Genomic DNA, 19858 nt, shown 5'->3' with positions numbered 1-19858 from the left:
AGTCCCTTTATTTAGCTTTTAAAGAAACTTGCCAAATTGTTTTCCAAAGTGGCTGCACTGTTTTACATTCCCACCTACAATACATGAGAGTTCACGTTTCTCCATATCCTCATCATTACTTGTTACTCCCTGTCTTTTTAGTTATAGCAGTTTTAGTTTGTGTGAAGTGGTATTTCGTTGTGTTTTTATTTTGCATTTCCTTAAACTCTAATGAGGTTGAGCATCTTTTTATTTGCTTATTGCTCATTCGTATGTATTTGAAGGAATAACATTTAAATCTTATCCATTTCTAATTTTTTTCTTATTGCATTGTAAGAGTTCTTTATAGAGTTTGGACACAAAGTTATCAAAAATATGATTTTCAAATATTTTCTCCCACTAGGTAGCTTGTCTTCTTGTTTTTTTAATGTCTATCTGAAGCACTAAAATTTTTAATTTTGATGAAGTCCAATATATCAGTTGTTTTCTGTATCTAATCTTTTATCAGTGTTGCACTGTCTTGATTCCTGTAAGTTTAAAGTAAGTTTTTAAATCTGTTAATGAGAGACCTAATACTTTTGTTGTTTTTCAAAATTGTTTCGGGTATTCTGCATATTTTGCATTTAGGATCATTTGCCATTTTCTACCAGAAAAGAAAAGAAAAGAAAAGAAAAGAAAAGAAAAAAAGCCTGTTGGGGTTTTATATACATTGCATTGACTTAATAGATCAGTTTGGTGCGTGTTGTCTTCATAATAATATTGTATGTACCAATCCATGAAGATAGATTTCCATAAATGTCTTTCCATTTATATATCTCTTTCATTTTCTCCAAGCAGTGTTTTGTATGTTTTTGATGTATAAATCTTTTCTTTTGTTAAGTTTATTGATAAGTGTTTTATTCTTTTTGATGCTATTCAGAATGGAGTTCTCTTAATTTCATTTTTGGGTGGTTTATTGTAGTATAGAAATACAATTGATTTTGGGTTTTAAATCCTATTGTATCCTATTGATTCCTAAACTTCTTTGGAAGTTTTGTAGTTTTATTATGGATTCCTTAGGATTTTCTACATATAGGATTATTTCACTTGCAAATAAGGGCGATTTTACTTCTTCCTTTCTAATCTAATTTTCTTTAATTTTTTCCCCTTATTTACTGCCTAGAACTCCCAATACAGTGTTGAGTAGAACTGGTAGGAATGGGTGTTTTTGTCTTACTCCCTTCAGGAGAAAGCACTCAGTCTTTCACCATTAAGCATGGTAGTTAGCTATAGGTTTTTGTTTTGTAGATTTCCTTTATTAGGTTAAATCAGTTTCTTTTCATTCTTAGTTTTTTAAGTTTTAAAGTCTTGAATGAGTTTGGAATTTAGTCAAGTGCTATTTTTGTGTTCATTTAGATGATTATGTGGTTTTCCTTTTGGAATTCAATGTATTTAACTACATTGATTTTTGAATTATGAAACAGGCCTGCATTTCTGAGATAAACCTTACTTTGTCAAGATACATTACCCTATTTATATGTTGTTATATCAGATTTGCTAAAATTTTGTTAATTGTTGCATTTACTTACATGAGGGAGATTAGGTTGTAGTTTTCTTATGTCTTTGTGAGGTTTTAGTATCAGCGTGATTGTGAACTAATTCGTTAAAATGAGTTGGAGTGTAATACCGCTTCAGTTTTCTGAAATAATGTTCGTAGAATCCATATTATTTCATCCTTACATGTTTGGTAGAATTCACCAGTGAATTCATCTTGGCCTGATGTTTTCTTTTGGGGAAGATTTTTAACATTTAATGTAATGTCTTTAGGTTATGTACGTATATTTGAGTGAGCTTTGATAGTGTGCATCTTTTTAAAGAATATGTTTATTTCATCTCAGTCACTGAGTTTATTGACATGAAGTTGTTCATAAAATTAACTTATTTTTTATATCTATATAATCGGGTGATGTCACCTTTCTTGCTTGTGGTAATGCTGTCCTGCTTACTCTTTCTCTCTTTGTTTTCTAATCAGCCTGGCTAGAAGATCAATTTTATTGATCTTCTCAAAGATCTACATTTTGGTTCATTGATTTTCTTTATTATTTTATGTTATCAATTTCATTGATTTTTTTTGTTTGTTTTAGGCTGATTTTTCCTCCCTACTTACCTTTAGTTTAATTTGCTCTTTTTCTAGTTTCTTAAGGTTAGGTCACTGAGTCAAGAATTTTGTTTTTCATATAGGGATTTTATGCTGTTTTCTTCTATGTACATCTCTGGTGACATCCCACAAATTTTGATATATTGTTTTCATTTTCATTATGTTCAAAATACTTTCTAATTTCTGTATTGATTTCTTCTTTGGTCCATGAGTGTGCTATTTAGTTTGCTATACATTTGAGGGATGTTCCAGAGAGCTTTCTGGATTATTATCTATTTTCATTCTTTTATAGTCAAAGAATATGCTTTATATGATTTGCATTCTTTTATTTTTTTATTTTTTATTGTTTATAAATTTATTTACTTTATTTATTGACTGCGTTGGGTCTTTGTTGTGCACAGGCTTTCTCTAGTTGTGGTGAGCGGGGGCTACTCTTCGTTGCGTTGCTCGGGCTTCTCTTTGTGGTAGCTTCTCTTATTGTGGAACACAGGGTGTAGGCATGCGGGCTTCAGAAGTTGTGGCACGTGGGCTCAATAGTGTGGCTCGTGGACTCTAGAGCACAGGCTCAGTAGTTGTGGCACATGGGCTTAGTTGCTCTACGGCATGTGGGATCTTCCTGGACCAGGGAGTGAACCTGTGTCCCCTGTGTTGGCAGGTGAATTCTTAACCACTGCACCACCAGGGAAGCCCTGCATTCTTTTAAATTTACTTAAGATTGTTTTATGGCCCTGATTATGATCTATCTTAAAAATGCTCAGTGTGTGTTTCAAAAAGAATGTGTGTTCTGCTGTTGGCTAAAGTGTTATATAAACATCAGCCAGATCAAGTTAGTCGATTGAGTTGTTCAATCTATATTTTTACTGATTTTCTATCCACTTTTTCTACTAATTATGGCGAGAAATATATTGAAATCTTTAAATATAATTGCAATCAATCTGTTTCTCCTTGAAGTTCTATTAATTTTTGCTGAATTTATTTTGAGGCTCTGCAGAGACTTTTGGCATTGTTAAGTCTTTCTTAACTCTTTTATTATCATTATGAGATGACCTTCATCTATGGTAATATTCTTTGGTCAGAAATCTGCTTTGTCTGCCCCCAAAGGCCTTGGTTTCTAGCAAATTAAGCCATGAAAAAAAAAAAACCTGGAGAAAATGAGAATATGATCCAAATGATTGTTGGTATTAAACTTGTTCAGGCTAGGTTAAGAGTGCATGAAGCAGGAGAGTTGATGAAAATGTGAGGACTTTAAATTTTTTAATATCTCTGAAAATTCACTTTTTTTTTCACTTGTGAAAATTACAGCTGCCAACTAAAGCAGAAACTTTTGAATCCTTTTTAAGGATAAATTTAGGTATTAAAATAACTTTTATGGTAAAGTAAACCACAAACAAATCTTGAAATAAAACTAATTTGTATGCATACAAAATGTAAAGGGTTTCTATCTCTGCTATTTCAAAGAGTTAGTAAGAAAAATAATAAATTAATGGGTAAAAGATATGAATAAATAATTCCATGGAAATGCATATCCAAATCAATAATAAGCATAGAAAAGATACTGAAGGAAATGCAAGTTATAATATTATAAGTACAATATCCTTTCTTATCTGCTAGATTGGTATAAAACTAAATAGACAACTAATATTGGCAGTGATGGGCAAAGAGTACTTTTATATGTTGGTTGTGGAACTGTGAATTGTCATTCTCTTTTCTGGATCTGTAGGACCTCCCTCATAGGAAGCCCTGCCCCAAGCTCTTCTACTTTTAGGAGACCACATTTCTTGCCTAGACTTCAGAGCAGTGGCTTTGAGTTCTGTCTTTGTTTCTGGTATCTGAGGAATTTCTTCTCTTCTCTTTGATCTTTCTTATGTATTTTTATCAATGTGTTTTCTTTTATCCAGCATTTCTACTTTGAGTTTGGTGAGGGGAGGTTTCCCATAGCACTCTTAAGTTCACCATAGTGATTGGAATTCATCCAAAAAATTGTCCCCAAATTTGTTACCATATCACTTCAAAGAGAAAAGTTGTCTTTCAAATATCAGGGAGATAGGCAGAAATAATCAAATATAAAATTAGTCATGGAATTAGCATTCATGAACCTTTCTTGTAAAAGGTATTTAACAGTGAGATATAGTCAACCAGGAATTAAATAAAAATATAAAAATTCGTATTTTAAGGCAAGTCAAGGAAAATTTAAAACTAAAACTTTTTCTCTGCTCTTTGGCCTTGTCTCTCCCCTCTGCTGTGCATTGTTTGTCTGCATTATGCATCAGCCTCCCTGTCAGCAGAAATACCTGCTCAACCATAAAGAGCAACATTTTCCTAGCACCAACAAGACAACTCCTTAAAAGATAACATTCCTTCTTAATCTTGTAAGGAGTCACAATGACCCACCACCTGTACTTGCAGATCTGGATTGTGCAAATTATCTATGTCATTTAATGTACAGCTTTCTGTCTCAAAAAATCTGCTTTGACCTCTAATGCACAGAACAGTTCTTAGAGCTTTCTGAGTGGTTGTTCCTGGGTTATAATCTTTAATTTGGCTCGAATAAAATTTTCCTTTTCTTTCATAGATTGACTACTGATTAATTTTTTTGTCAACAACAGAAATAGAATTAACTGTTACAAAAGGGCTGGTGGTAAACATTTAATCCATGGTAAATGCTGAACTAGAGGAAAAACTGAGGGAGTTAAGGTTACACAACAAAATGTGTTATAAGCCCTGAAAGTAGAAATACACAAGCCACAGAAATTTGTCGTTTTGTGATGAGTTGTGGAAGTAATTATCCTCATTCTTCTAATCTCATTCTTCATTGTATGGTGTCCATACTTCAAATTTAACATGTGGTAAAAATATATATAATGTTTTACACACTAATGATTTTTCATCCAAAAAAACTTTAGGGTGTCATTTTGGAAGTTATATTTATTGTGAAATAGCATGTGAAATTCAGCAAGTCCTTCACTGTCATTTTTCTTTCTCTTCTCTTTAAAACAAGTAAAATAAATTTGAACTATTTAAAATAAGAGCTCATATAATCCCATTTTAAAATGCATTGTCGGGAAGGAAGAAATTTTCCTCTATTGTTACGGGAATCCTTTCTTCTATCCTTACTAGACCTCTGGCTGGTCTAGTAACTAGATTAACATGATTTACAGGAGATTAACGGGAGAAAGTCAGACAAAAGTTTAATAAGATGTATACATGGGACAGACCCAGGAATATTGAGTAACTCACCAAAATGGCTGAAGCCTTCACCTTAAAAACCATCTTTAGCTAAAGACAAAAAAGGATGTTGGGGGTAGTGGTTTGGGACTTCAAAGGAAAGGAAGGCAATTCACATGGAGATGGAAAAGCAAATGTTTGGTATATAAGTGCAGAGACAACCTGACTCAGAGTGGACTCTTGATCTCTAGGCCCTGCTAAGTTTCCTCCCACCACAGCAAGTCCATATTATTTGCAGATATCTCTGGTGATAGCTCCATTCCAGGAACAGGCCCTTTATCTACATTCTTTACATAGTTTCAGGGTAGTTATAAAGAAAGTCTTCCAGAGTCTTCTATTATTTAAAAATAATCAGCCTAAATTAATCCTCATACCAAAGAGAAACATTTTGATGTGGCAAATTTTGTACCCCTAAAGCATCATAAATGTTGTATTTCTATCACCCATTTCCTTGTGTTCCTTTTCCAATCAGTTCAGTGCTCCCTAGCAGCCACTTTGTGATTTAATCCTAGGTTAATGAAATTATTGGTAACTATGTTTTTAATCTACCTATTCTTTTCTTTTTAATTTTATTTTTTTATACATTTTCCTTTCAGTTTTATTGAGTTATAATGGACATATCGCACTGTATAAGTGTAAGGAGTACAACATAATGATTAGACTTAACATGCATCATGAAATGATTACCAGAAAAAGTTTAGTGAATATCCATATCTCATATAGATGTAAAATTAAAGAAACAAATTTTTTTTTCTTGTGATAACTCTTAGGATTTACTCTTTTAACAACTTCCATATATAACATATGTCAGTATTAATTAATCATGTTGTACCTTACATCCCAGAACTTATTTATCTTATAACTGGAAGTTTATGCCTTTTGACTGCCTTCATCCAATCCATCCAATGCACCTATCCCCCCCTGCCCCAATCCCATCTCTGGTAACCACAGATTCAGTGTCTTTTTCTATGAGTTACTTTGTTTTTGAAGTATGATTGATCCACAATGTTATGTTAGTTCCTGTTGTACAACATACTGATTTGATATTTCTGTATGTTTTAAAATGATCATTACGATAAATCTGGCTACCTTCTGTCACCAAAGATATTACGTAATTATTGGCTATATTTCCCACACTGTACATTTCATAGTCGTGACTTATTTATCTTGCAGCTGAAAGTTTGCAGCTCTTAATCCCCCTCACCTATTTCTCTCCTCCTCACACTCCTTCCTCTCTGGCAACCATCTGTTCTCTGTATTTATGTTTCTGTATTGTTATGTTCGTTCATTTGTTTTGTTTTTTAGATTTCATTTAGCATAATACCCTCTAGGTCAAGATTTCATTCTTTTTTTATGGCTAAGTAATATTATGTTGTGTGTGTGTGTGTGTGTGTGTGTGTGTGTGTATATGCCACATCTTTATCCATTCATCCATTGAAGGGCCTGGGGTGTCCCAAACCTGGTGTTGGCCAGCTGGTGAGTGGGCTGGATCCTGGGGCAGCTGACTGAGGCGCTCACAGTGTCTAAGATCTGGTGTTGGCCTGCTGGTGGGTGGGGCCAGGTCCCAGGATTCCTGGGGCTAGTACCAGTCTGTTGGTGGCCAGAGCTGGGTCCTGGGGTTTTTGATTGCAGGGCCCTGGGGAATCTTGGAGCTGATGTCAGCCCCTCTGGTGGGCGGGGCTGGGGTCTAGGGGAGTCTCTGGGTTGGTGCTGGCCTCCTGGTAAGTGTGGTGTGTCTTGACACCAGTAGACTGTGGGGCTCTGTGGTGGTCCTAGGGCTGGTGTCTACTTACTGGTGGGCATGACCAGGGTCAAGGGGGCCCCAGGGTTGGTGCCCACCCACTGGTTGATGTCTGCCCACCGTTAGGTGGGTTCAGTCTTAACAGCTGGCTGTAGGCCCTTAGAGGCTGGTACACTGGTGGGTGGCCTGTGTCTTAGGGTGGCTAGGTGCTTAAGGGGTCCTAAGGCAGCTGGTCTGCTGGTGGGTGGGTCTGTGTTCCCATCTGGGGGTGGTAGCTGCTTGACCTAAAGCATCCCAGTACTGATGCCAACAGGCTGGTGGGCGAGGCCAGTTCCATCCGTAATAAGCTAGAGGGAAGATTCCAAAATGGCACTTTCTAGTACCAGCATCCTCCTGATACAGTGAGCTCCCCACAGTGGCTGCTGCCAACATCTATTTCCCCAGGGTGAACCCCTGCCTCTCCTAGAGCCTCTCCAAGATCAGCAGGAGAGTCTGATCCAGGCTCCTTTCAAATTACTGCTTCTTCCCAGGGTCTCAGAGTATGTGAAATTTGGGGTGAGCCCTTTAAGAGTGGAGTCTCTTTTCTACCCTCTGGTTCTCCTGAAAGTAAGTCATCTAAATTTTTAAAATGAAATATTTCAAATGGAATATATTGGGAGTGACAAAGTGAGTGCTTATTACCACTACTCTGCCTTAACATATCTTAAACCTTATCATATTTGTTTCAGATTTTTTAAAACTTTAAATAGTACAGTTGAAGCCACCCCTTCATCACATGCCACAAGTAAGTCCTATTCTGAAGTTGTATATCCTTACCATGTGCTTTTTTAATAATAATTTTACTGCTTAGTTATATAAAAATGGTTTTTCCATGCTATTAAACTTTTAAAAATTCTATCATATTTTATGTATTCCAGAACCGGGTTTTTTCACTCATCATTATTTTTGAGATACAGGATATTTAGCCACTACGAAGTGGTGTAGACATAATAGTTATTTACAATATCTTTTCTGGTTGGTGCCATACTGGTTGTTAAATGTTTTTAATATCTTACTCTGGTGTTTATCTATATTAATAAATATATTAATCTAGCCAATTCATTTCAATTACTGTATCATATTCCACTTGGTGAAAATACAGTGGATCTGTTATCATATTGAAGGACGTTTAGGTTGTTTCCAGTTATTTACTATTAAATACAGTGCTGTAGTAAAATCTTTAGAGGACCTCTTATGCACATATGAGAATTTCTTTATTGTTTTTATTAAAGTGAAATTATGTCGTATATAAAGTGAAATATGTGTTACTCTCCAGAGTGATTGTTCCAATTTATGCTCTCACCAAAGAGTACGAGAATATTGGTTTCTCAGTAACGTTTTCTTTCCTCTCCATATCCCTTTTCCCCCCTGCTTATGCTTTTCAGCACTTTGTTATTTGTTTAAAAAATTTGCCAACATGATGGATATGAAATTATATCTTGTGCTTTAATTTGCTTTTCACTATTGGTGATGTTGAAGATCTTTTCATAGGCTAATTAATGATTCTGGTTTCCTTTTCTGGAGTTTCTGTTCACATCATTTATTGTTATCTTTTAGGTTGTTTTGTGTTTTAATTTTGTTAATTGTTTTGTAACAGTATTATTTTTTTTTCTTTCTTTTTTTTTAATTTTATTTATTTATTTATTACTTTTTGGGGGGTACACCAAGTTCAATCAACTGTTTTTATACACATATCCCCGTATTCCCTCCCTTCCTTGACTCCCCAACAGTATTATTTTTAACATTCTGGATTCCAGTTTACAGTAGCTTTTTAAGTTTTGGATATTGTTCCTTTTTAAAAAAATTTTCACTTGAAAATAATTTTAAACTTATGGAAACTTACCAAATATAGTGTAAGGAACACATGTATTCTCTAATCAAGCTTTGTCTATTGTTTACATTTTCCACTACTAGTTTTATCTTTTGTGCTCCTCCCTCTCCACTCTGTATAAATAGTTTTTTTTTTTCTAGAACATTTCGCCCTTTACCCCGAAATACTTCAGTGGGTACTTTCTAAGAATAGGTGGTTTTTTTTGTTTGTGTTTTTTTTGTTTTTTTTAAATAACCATAGTACAGTTGTCAACCTCATTTGTCTAAACTACTCTTCATATTTCATAACAATGTTCTTTATAGCATTTTTACCCCATCTAGTCCTGGATCTGGCTTAGAGGTAAATATTACACTTAGTTGTCATGTCTTTTTAGCCTTCTTTAATCTGCAGTATTTCCACAGCCTTGCAAAACTGTAGTACAGTATGGCAGCCAGAATATTCATATTATTAATGATTCCATCACAATGTAGTGAGATGTTTCGAGATCATGAAAATATCTTGTACCCTGTCAAAATATCCCCCTGTATTTAGCATTTTTCCTTGCCCATTCTTTACTGTGATTGTTTTGCAATTCTAGTACTTCCTCCAGATTTACCAGTCAGGCCTCAGCATAATACTATAAACACAAGACCTACTTTCTTTCTGATTTATTTATTATTATGAGGGATTGAAATTCTTAGCTTTATTCAGTGGTCTATAATTCATTATGTTTCTTAATTGTTTTTGTGTTCAAAATGTTCTAGATATGGCCCAAAAGAGCCCTTAAAACTGTTTCTTATGTGCTTGTAATACGTCCTTAACCTTTATTTGAGCATTTCCTTACTTTTGTCATCACAAGACTCATCTTATACCTATCCTGCCTCATCTTGCAATTGTCTATTTTTTTCTAGGAGCCTTGGTTCCTTTTAGTGGAGGAATAGCATTCACAAACCAAGATCTGGGTGCTTGGTTGCTCATTGCTCCTGAGGTCTTTTCTTGTTAGCCCTTTCAGTACACAGAACAAGGAAGTACATGCATTTATATACACAGATACATAAATATATATACATATAAACATATACGTATTTTAGTTTCCTGTGGGTTCATACTGTACCTTCAGTTCTAATCCATTCCTATAGTGTTCTTTCTTGCTTTTCCCCATTCTATAATTGCCTCTTCCTTCTATACACAGTGAGAAAACTGGCTCCTGGCAACATCAAAAATATTTACTCAATTGTGCAGTCTTATAGTGTATCCTAAAGTATTTTCAAAATTGCTTCACCAAAAAGCCAATAAACAAACCCACTAAAAATAGTAAGGTTTATTTTCACTTCTCCTGTTCCTCGCCCCCTGACATCCACCCCCATCCCCTAAGACTGAGGGTTATACCATCAGATACTGTGTTTATAAGATGCTTGAATCCACCCTTTCTTCCTCTATCCCTCCCTCCCTCCCTCCATTCCTTCCATTCTTGCCCTTTCCTTGCCCATTTCCCGGCTCCTTCCTCTTTCTCTTCCTTTTCTCCATCCCCTTTGCCCCCTTTCCTTCTTCCCATGTGGTTATGATGTAAATTCAAAATATAACTACGTTTATTTGTTTAGTTTTAGGTTTCCTTCCATCACATTCTTACTCATATAATTTTAGTTTTTGAATATGTAGGATACTAATGTGCTTTAATAAGTAAAAAATGTACAAAAGTTTACACTCAGAGAACTGTCACTCTCTCCTATATCCATTCTACCTCATTTACCTCCCCATCTCTTATGGATAACTAAGTTAATTGTTTTCTGGTTTATTCTTCCAACACAGATATATGTTTTCTTATTTTCCCTTCTCACACAATATGTAACATGATATATTTGTTCTTGGACATATTGCATTTTGAGTTTTCCTTTTAATACTACTTCTTGGAAACTACTCCATATCAGTTCATAACATTCCTTTATTATTTTTTGAATGTATAAAGCATCTGTAGTGATGTTCCTTATTTAATTCGTGATATTAGAAATTTGTGGTTTTTTTCTTTGTCAGTCTATCTAGTTTATCAGTTTTGAGATTTTTTGGTTTTTTTTCCTGTATTGTTTTTCAATTTTTTATTTCAGTGATGTGTGCTCTTATCTTTTTGCTTGCTTTGAGTTTAACTTGTCTTCCTTTCCTACTTTCATAAGGTGGAAGTTTAGGTTTGGTGAAGGCAAAGTTTTTGTTAAAGGGCAACATAATATTTTAGCTTTATGGACTGTATACCCTCTCACAGTTGCTCAGTGCTGCCATTGTGGCAAAAGTCAGCCATAGATAGTTCTTAAGTGAATGGACACGGCTGTGTTCTGAGAAAACATTGTTTACAAAGACAGCACAGGCCTGTGGGCTGTAAATCAGTGACCACTCCCCACCCCCACCCCTGGGCTTAGATCACTGATTTGAGACCTTCCTTCTTTTCTAACATGGACATTTAAAGTCATAAATTTCTCTATTTAGCTGCATCTCAAAGATATAAAACATTTTCATTATTATTCAGTACAAAATCATCTTATCTTTTTTTTTGAAATGAATAAATTATCATTATAATTTATTTATTTATTTATTTATTTAGAACTTTTATTGAGATACAGTTAACATACAATAAACTGTATATATTTAGAGCATACAATTTGGTATCCCAATCTCCCAATTCATTCCCCCCCAACCCTCCCCGCTTTCCCCACTTGGTGTCCATATGTTTGTTCTCTACATCTGTGTCTCTATTTCCGCCTTGCAAACTGGTTGATTTGTACCATTTTTCTATAGTCTGCATATATGTGTTAATATTACGGTATTTGTTTTTCTCTTTCTGACTCACTTCACTCTGTATGACAGTCTCCAAGTCCATCCATGTCTCTAGAAATGTCCCAGTTTCATTCCTTTTTACAGCTGAGTAATATTCCATTGTATATATGTACCACATCTTTTTTATCTATTCATCTGTTGATGGACATTTAGGTTGCTTCCATGTCCTGGCTATTGTAAATAGTGCTGCAATGAACATTGGAGTGCATGTGTCTTTCTGAATTATGGTGTTCTCTGGGTATATGCCCAGCAGTGGGATTGCTGGGTCATATGGCAACTCTATTTTTAGTTTTTCAAGGAACCTCCATACTTTTCTCCATAGTAGCTGTATCAATTTACATTCCCACCAACAGTGCAAGAGCGTTCCCTTTTCTCCACACCCTCTCCAGCATTTACTGTTTGTAGATTTTCTGATGATGCCCATTCTGACCGGTGTGAGGTGATACCTCATTGTAGTTTTGATTTGCATTTCTCTAATAATTAGTGATGTTGAGCAGTTTTTCATGTGCCTCTTGGCCATCTGCATGTCTTCTTTGGAGAAATGCCTGTTTAGGTCTTCTGCCCATTTTTTGATTGGGTTGCTTGTTTTTTTGATGTTGAGCTGGATGAACTGTTTATATATTTTGGAGATTAGTCCTTTGTCTGTTGATTCGTTTGCAAATATTTTCTCCCATTCTGAGGGTTGTCTTTTCATCTTGCTTATAGTTTCCTTTGCTGTGCAGAAGCTTTGAAGTTTCATTAGGTCCCACTTATTTTTGTTTTTATTTCCATTATTCTAAGATCTTGCTGTTACTTACGTCAAAGAGTGTTCTTCCTATGTTTTCCTCTAACAGTTTTATAGTGTCTGGCCTTACGTTTAGGTCTTTTATCCATTTTGAGTTTATTTTTGTGTATGGTGTTAGGGAGTGTTCTAATCTTATTTTTTTACATGTAGCTGTCCAGTTTTCCCAGGACCACTTATTGAAGAGGCTGCCTTTTCTCCATTGTATATCCTTGCCTGCTTTGTCATAGATTAGTTGACCATAGTTTATCTTTGGGCTTTCTATCCTGTTCCATTGATCTATATTTCTGTTTTTGTGCCAGTACCATACTGTCTTGGTCACTGTGGCCTTGTAGTATAGCCTGAACTTAGGAAGCCTGATTCCACCAACTCCATCTTTCCTTCTCAAGATTGCTTTGGCTATTCGGGGTCTTTTGCGTTTCCATACAAAACGTAAGATTTCTTGTTCTAGTTCTGTGAAAAATGCCATTGGTAATTTGATGGGGATTGCATTGAATCTGTAAATTGCTTTGGGTAGCATAGTCATTTTCACAATGTTGATTCTTCCAATCCAAGAACATGGTATGTCCCTCCATCTGTTTGTATCGTCTTTGATTTCTTTCATGAGTGTCTTATAGTTTTCTGAGTACAGGTCTTTTACCTCCTTGGTTAGGTTTATTCCTAGGTATATTCCTTCATTGCTATGTGCGTACTTTCCCTAGTTGTGGTGAGTGGGGGCTACTCTTCGTTGTGGTGCACGGGCTTCCCATTGTGGTGGCTTCTCTTGTTGTGGAGCATGGGCTCTAGGCCCATGGGCTTCAGTAGTTGTGGCACATGGGCTCAGTAGTTGGGGCTCATGGGCTCTAGAGTGCAGGCTCAGTAGTTGTGGGGCACAGGCTTAGTTGCTCCGTGGCATATGGGATCTTCTCCGGCCAGGGCTGGAACCCATGTCCCCTGCATTGGCAGGCAGATTCTTAAACACTTCACCACCAGGGAAGTCCTCTTGGAATTTTTTTGACTTAAGTCAAGGTTTGTTTAAAGGAATGTTTAATTTCCAAATATTTGGGGGTTTCCTAGTTACCTTATGGTTTGTGTTTAATTCTGTTGTGGTTAAAGAACATATTCTTTACAATCTTAATGTTTTTATTTATACTTGGACTGTATAATGGTCCAGAATATTGTCCTTCTTGGTAAACCTACCTTGTACAATTGAAAATAATGTGTATTATGTCATTTTTGGTGTATTTGGTGTATAACAATATCAGTTGAATCTATGTGATTGATGACATTGTTCATATCTTTTATGCATGTGTGCATTCCTGAATTTTTTATGTCTATCTATTGCTGAAAGAGGGGTTTAAAATTAGCAACCATGAGTGTGAATTTACCTTTTATTTTGTCAGTCTTTAGTTCATGTATTTTGATGCTCTGTTACTGAGTGCAGATACATTTATGACTGTTGTCTTGTTGAATCAATCCTTTTTTGCAGTCTGAGTCCTTCTTGATTTCTAGTAATAAGTTTTGTTTTTAAATCTGTTTTGTCTACTATTAATGCAACTATTTTAGTCTACTTATGCTTATTGTTTCCTTGTGATATCGTTTTTCCATCCATTTCAGTCTATTTGTGTTTTATATTTAAAGTTCATTTCTGTACTTCATATTTAGTTTATAAACCCACTCATAACAGTCTCTGTCTTTTAAGTGGAGCATTTATTCCGTTAACATTTAATGTAATTATTGCTGTGTCTCAGCTGTGGTCTGCCATTTTATTTTTGGCTATTTGTTTCCTCCATTATTAGTTTCTTTGTCCCTTCTTTCTTGCTTTTCTGGGAGCAGTTGAATAGTTTTAGAATTTCATTTTAGTTTTCCTGTTTACTATGTAGCTTATATTTTGTACATTATTTTTATAGTGGTCTTGCTGTGGATTACAGTGTTCATTCTTATGAAGAACCCAAAAAATGTAACACATTCTCTAGAGAAAAGAAGATTCCAACTCTAAGGTAAACCAAAATTGTAAAATAACATTTGAGAATTTTAAAGTGGGCATTTTTAACTATTCTCATTGAAGTGAAGCAGCATATTTTTTTAAATATTTATTTTTGTTGGGGTATAGTTGCTTTACAATGTTGTGCTAGCTCCTGCTGCACAGCAAAGTGAACCAGCCATATGTATACACATATCCCCTCCCTTTTGGATATCCCTCCCATCCAGGTCAATACAGAGCACCAAGTACAGTTCCCTGTGCTATACAGCAGGTCCTCACTAGTTATCTGTTTCATACCCAGTGGCGTATATATGTCAATCCCAATCTCCCAATTCGTCCCACCCTCCCACCCTCCCTTTCCCTCCTGGTGTCCACACATTGAAACAACATATTTTCAATGCATGAAAATCTCAGCAGAAACATGGGAATTCTCCAAAAGGAACTCATGAAAAGGAAATAACTGGAAATTATGGAAAGGAACAAATAATTTCTGAAGTGTAAAGTTCATTGAAGGGATTTAACTTCTCTATATGTATAAATGTGACAGAAGAAAGAGTAACTGAACTAAAGCCAGATCAATAGCAATTATTGTAGGTGAAGAAAGATTAAAAAAAAAAGAATGAGAAAAACTGAAGAGAGCCACAGAAAACTGTTAGATCACATCTGTCAAACATATGTATAATTGGGGGACTTCCCTGGTGGTCCAGTGGTAAAGAATCCACCTTTCAATGCAGGGGTTGTGGGTTTGATCCCTGATCAGGGAAATAAGATCCCATATGCCGCAGGGCAACTGAGCCTGTGTGCCTCAACTAGAGAGCCCATGTGCTGCAACTAAATAGCCCACATGCTCTGGAGCCTGCATTCCACAACTAGAGAGAGAAAACCTGCACACCACAACTAGAGAGAAGCACGTGTGCCACAGCCAAGGGCCCACATGCTTCAACAAAAGGTCCCACATGCTGCAACTAAGACCTGATGCAGCCAGAAAACAGAAAAACTCAAAACCAAACAAACAAAAAAAATGTGTAATTGGGATATCAGAAGAGATGAGAGAGAGAAATGGGGAAAAACTTTTTTTAAATGACTGAAAAATTCTCAGACTTGATTAAATGTAAAAATTTGCAGATAAAAAATTCTAAATATGAAGCATGATAAAGGCAAAGAAGCCCACCTTAGGCACATCATAATTAAAGTGTTTGAATCCAAACAAAAAGTGTAAATCTTAGCAACAGAAAAATGACATACATGAGCACAATGATCCTATTACTTTCTGACTTCTCATCAGAAACCATTTCAGCCAAACTGTATGGAACAGCACCTTTAAGTTGTGAGGGGAAAAAAAAAACAAACAAACCTGTCAACTCTTAATGTATATCCAGTGAAAATATTCAAAAATGAAGATGGAATAAAGGCATTTTCAATAAAAGAATACTAAGAGCATTTGTTACAAATAGATGTGTATTATACCACATGATAAAAGAAGTTAAGACGGAAGTAGATGAAACTTCTTGGAAACTTGGATCCTCAGAAAAGAATGAAGGGTATTAGAAATGGTAAATATCTGGGTAAATGCAAAGACCTTTTTTTGCCTTTCTCTCTTAATAGCTTTATAAAATGAATACCTTATTAAAGATTAAAATTATAACATTGTCCTGTGAGGTCTGTAACATATAAACATGTATTATATATAAAAAAGTAACATAAAGAACAGAGGGCTATGAGCTTATAACATTGCAAGACGTGAAGCAATACATTATTAACAGCAAAAAGACTATGATGTAGTAAGCTTTTACATGTAGTTGGGTTTATTTCTGGACTTTTCAGTTCTTTTCCATTGACCTCTCTATTCAGGGGCTAGTCATACTCCTAATTATGTAGGCTTTATAGTATATTATAATAATTTGTCAGGTTAGTTCACGTGTGGATTTCTTTTTTTTTTCCAGTGTTTTCCTTGGAACTTATGTAAGTTTATTTTTCCACTTGAACTTCAGGATCAATTTGTTACTTATAAACTTAATAAAATCTTCCCCAAAAAATCCCAATGAGTTTTACAAAGTTTATAAGTTTATAAAATTATGTTTATAAACTTTGTAAACTTATAAATGATGTCTTGAAAATCCTGGGACATCCTAATTTAAAAACAAGGGATGTCTTTTTATTTGCTTAACACTCTTTTTCAATTTTTAATGTGTATTTTATAGTTATCTTTGTATATATTTTAAACATTTTTGTTCTGCTTATTCATAATATTTTTGTTGTTATTGTATTTGGGGTTTTTATCATTATGCCCTCTAACACAGGGGTCAGAAAGCTTAAGGACCAAATCAAAAGTATTTCATGCTTTTCAAGTCCTGGTCTCTCACGCTACTTAACTCTGCCATTGTAGCACAAAAGTTACCTTAGACAATAAATAAATGAATGAGTGCAACTATTTTTCAGTAAAACTTTATTTATAAAAACTGGCACCAGGACTTCTGTTTCAGAAAGTGTGACATAGATACATTTCTCCCTGTTCCTCTGCTTTTAAGTACACTATAATCCCTGGAAATAACTTAAGAGCCAACCCAAAGAGAACTCTGAAAAGTGGAAAGAGTTAATATGTTGGTAAGGTTTGTAGGGAGAAGGGTAGCATTTGTAATCCTATGGTTAAGTCTCAGTCTTTTAGTGAGCCTATGTCCCTTGTCTGTGACTTTAGCAAGTGATTCTTGCTTTCTTCCAAGCTTTAGGCGAGACAAGAAGGCTAGAAAGGGCTGTATTTAGGTACTTCCCCTCCTCCTGTCAGAGGCTCAAGGAGACTGGAGTTGGGTGTTTTCTTTCCTCTGTGTCAAAGACTGTGTGGAACAGAAGTTCAATATTTCCCTTCTGTGAGGTCTGTTTGGCTGTGATGAAATAGTTTCCTTTGAGAGCATGCCTTTTTTAAGGAGACCAGAACGCTCTGGGTGTATTTCAAAATGGTCTGGTTCAGAACTGAAAGAGTATTCAATATTTGGAAGTCAGTCATATAACTAAAAAAAGAAAACATATCATCTTAATAGGTGCAAAAAGAAAAGCATTTGACATAATGTAAAACCTATTCATAATAAAAAAATGCTTAGCAAGTTTGGAATAGAAGGCAACCTCATTAATGTGATAAATGGAATCTTATAAACACTGATGGTAACATCAGTATCAATCATTAAAGACTGAATCGTTTCCCATTCTATGAACAGGAAGTGGGCAAGTATGTTAGATTTCACCATTACTGTTCAATTTTGCAGTGGAAGTTCAAGCCAATACCACAAGGCAAGAAAAAGCAATAAATGGCATGCATTTCAGCCTACTAGCCATGAATATTTGGAAATCAAAATTTAATTAACAGTACCATTTATAGTAGCACCCCTCCTGCCTAAAAACCCCATGAAATATAGGCAGTCTTGCTTTGCATAGTATTGTGGGACTGTAAAAATGACTGTTAGCTGAAAGCAATATTAATAATGGAAAAATTACTGTTCTGTTACCTAAAAAGTTTGTCAAAACATTAAAAATTCTCTTACTGTCAATCACAAATGTATAGGAAATTAAAAGTGTTAGTTAAGCTAATATTATTTACTATGTTTTAATACAAAACATTGGAAACATTTAAAATTAAAGTATTTTATTTCATTATAAAAATTATCAAGAGTAGATTTAGCAGTGCTTACTTTCTTCCCCTTGTATAACTTGTAGAGTAGGAGTGAGCATCATTTCTATAGTTTGCTGAATTGTCATTCCCCTTTCCAAATATGGATTTCCACCCAACATTTCATCTTTCATGCTTTCAATGTCATGAAATATTTCTGAAAGTTTCTTTAATATGAAAATTTTTGCTGGTGTGTAACTCCCTATTGGACATCTTCATTCTTTTCAGCACAGTCACTATTCTCATTTATACTAGTAAGTTCCTACAGGTGCTTATCTAAAAGTCTCAAATGTTGATATTGTCAGCATTCACGTGGTCAGCCAGTTATGCGGTAACTACCGTTACATTAAATTCAAATTTCCCATCAGTATTAACATTTTTATTACTGCACTTCAATTTTTTTTCTTGGCCATTTCCTTTTTTGATTGTGTATTTTCAAAGATGTCATATGGGTTCATCACTGAAAGACAAGGAGGCAACATAAATGCGTTTTTGCTTATAAACTGAATAACTGATATGCAGTGACCAATCACTGGTAGACTTCAAAAGAAGTGAGGTTTCCTGTTCCGCATGTAAGGAGCTTGGAGGTTGCTACTCCATCCTAAAAATAAGTAAAAAGCTGAACAGACTGAAAAATCACCAGTATTTCCTGGATCTGTAAAAGAGGAGAGGACACAGGGCAAACCATTGCCCACAAGATTGGAGAGAAGAAACAGGTGAATACAGTGAGTCATGGCTTACTGGAGCAGGCAAGAGCAGAAACCACTGCAGGAACCAGTGGCAGGATAGGAAAACCTGAACCATAATTGGTGAATTGCTGGAGCCTCAGTGTAGACAAGTCCAAGAGTTAAAAACTCCACAGGGACCCAGTCATAGACGGATCTCCATAATATTGTGAGACTTATCTCCAGCAGGACATACAGGAGAAAAATACCCTTGTACTTCTGTCAGGGGAGAGAAAGGGAAATCATTTTGAAATAAGCCAGAGTATTCTGTTCTTAATAAGACCTGACCTCAGAGGAAACGATTTAACCAGAGCCAAACCTGCTGGGGTTATTATCATAGCCTAACTTACCTGGGGAAGGGAAATACCCAACTCCAGCTCACTCTAGCCATCTGTCCCACCTAAGGGAAGAAGAATAAAACTGAGAAGCTGTTGTGAAGTTGCAGAGTTTAGAGGCATATGCTCAATAAATGATTGAAATCTAATTATAGGATTGTAGAATGCTTCTCTTTCCATCACACTTCACTATCACATTACTAAAGGCCTGTTACAGCAGTTCCTTTTACATTCTATGTCATGTCCAGGTATCAAGAAAAAATTACAAGGCATACCTAAAGGCAAAAAACCCAACTTGAATACGCAGAGCTAGGACCAGAATCAAAGATGGAAGGGATATTGGAATTATCAGACCTGGAATTTAAAACAGCTATGATTAATATTCTAAGGGCTATAATGGTTGAAGTAGACAGCATGCAAGAAGAGATGGACAGAAGGTCCAATATACAGATAATAGGAGTCTCTGAAGAAAAAAAAAAAAAACCCTATAATTTCAGAAAACTTTTTTTTTAATTTACAAAAGATTTGAAACAATGTTTTTAAAATGCACTCTTATATCCAAGATTATTGGTCCAAAACAGCCAACACCAAGACGTAAGTGACAACAAGTTAATTTAAAGAAAGGAAAAATCCTCTGAGTAG

At 35.3% G+C, this 19858-nt stretch overlaps 1 long non-coding RNA gene across 11 annotated transcripts in view; it reads left to right on the top strand.

Annotated features, from left to right (window-relative positions):
- Positions 1 to 19858, top strand: part of LOC130841823 (uncharacterized) — a 230560-nt gene that overhangs the window by 45664 nt on the left and 165038 nt on the right. For 9 of the 11 annotated variants that reach the window (XR_009050289.1, XR_009050290.1, XR_009050291.1 and 6 more), the window contains exons 2-3: positions 7811 to 7866; positions 14425 to 14514. This is a non-coding gene — a long non-coding RNA (uncharacterized LOC130841823). The remainder of the gene's footprint in view (positions 1 to 7810; positions 7867 to 14424; positions 14515 to 19858) is intronic. The other 2 variants (XR_009050283.1, XR_009050292.1) reach the window with 1 other exon arrangement.

Source organism: Hippopotamus amphibius, chromosome X (assembly GCF_030028045.1).
Source record: "Hippopotamus amphibius kiboko isolate mHipAmp2 chromosome X, mHipAmp2.hap2, whole genome shotgun sequence".
Classification (NCBI taxonomy): Eukaryota; Metazoa; Chordata; class Mammalia; order Artiodactyla; family Hippopotamidae; genus Hippopotamus; species Hippopotamus amphibius.
The sequence above is the reverse complement of the archived record's forward strand: the minus strand, read 5'-3'. Positions and strand labels throughout refer to the sequence as shown.